This window comes from Rhagoletis pomonella, unplaced genomic scaffold (assembly GCF_013731165.1).
Source record: "Rhagoletis pomonella isolate Grant_MI unplaced genomic scaffold, Rhpom_1.0 Rhpom_scaffold_00002, whole genome shotgun sequence".
Taxonomy (NCBI): Eukaryota; Metazoa; Arthropoda; class Insecta; order Diptera; family Tephritidae; genus Rhagoletis; species Rhagoletis pomonella.
In genome coordinates, this window is record NW_023458556.1 from 92,442,337 (window position 1) to 92,443,703 (window position 1,367).

Here is a 1,367-nt window from a genome sequence, read left to right on the forward strand (position 1 = left end):
AAAAAAAAGAACTGAAAGATAATTATGCAAATAAAGTGAACGAAAGACTTAGACACGAACTTTTCTTTCACAGAAAATGAAAAATTTTTCCATAAATGGACAGTTCACCATAATGATAAACGCTCTGGAAGTTGAAATGATCCAGCTTTCCTCTGGCTTAGAATTAACATCCGTGGTTCTCACTGAAAAAACTTTTCCTCCGAACACGCAGACGCTCTTCTCATTCTTAGTTTTCAAAACTTTTGTTCTCGCCTCGTTCTCTAGCAGGACGTTCCCCAGACTTTTGTTCTTTTCTTCTTATGTGCTTTATTTTTCGCTTTGTGTATTTCGGCTCTCCCTGGTGTTGATTTTTGTCAAGTAGTTACTTATTATCATTAAAAGTACATACATGGCGTATGAGTAACATTCTTACCTAGTCATATATACTAACATATATGTATTTTAAAAGCCGTTTTTTTAGTGTTCGCAAAGCTCGAGAACGGCTGAACCGATTCTTCTGAAACTTCAGACAACTGCCACACGTGTCACAAGGATGGTTTTAGGCTAAAAAAATTCTATATGTAAAGGGGGCGTGGCATCTCCAATACAAACCGAATTTTTTCATACTCCATATCTCTGGAAGTGTTCATGGTAGAGTTCTGGAACTTCGTATGGAGATATACGAAATCAATCGCATTCTCTTGGAGAAAAATTGGGGCTATTGCAAAAGGGGGCGTGGCACCTCCCATACAAACCGAATTTCTCATGCTACATATCTCTGAAAGTGTTCGTGGTAGAGTTCGAGACACTTCACGTTCATTTTTCTGGAACTTGGTATGGAGATATACGAAATCAATCGCATAATCTTAGAGAAAAATTAGAGCTATTGGAGAAGGGGGCGTGGCAACTCCCATGCAAAGCAAATTTTTCATACTACCTATCTCTGGAAGTGTTCATGGTAGAAAAAGTAAAGCTATTGGAAAAGGGGGCGTGGCATCTCCAATACTAACCAAATTTTTCATACTACGTATCTCTGGAAGTGTTTGTGGTAGAGTTCTGGAACTTTATATGGAGCTATACGAAATCAATCGCATACTGTTGGAGAAAAACTTAAGCAATTGGAAAAGGGGACGTGGTACCTCCCATACAAAACCTATTTTTCATACTGCATATTTCTGGAAGTGTTCATGGTAGAGTACTGGAACTTGGTATCGAGATACATAAAATCAATAGCATACTCTGTTGTAAAAAGGGGTGTGGCACCTCCCATACAAACCTAACTTTCCATACTGCATATCTCTGGAAGTGTTCATGGTAGAGTTATGGAGCTTGGTATGGAGATATAATAAATCAATCGTATAATCCTGAAGAAAAATTGGAGCTATTGG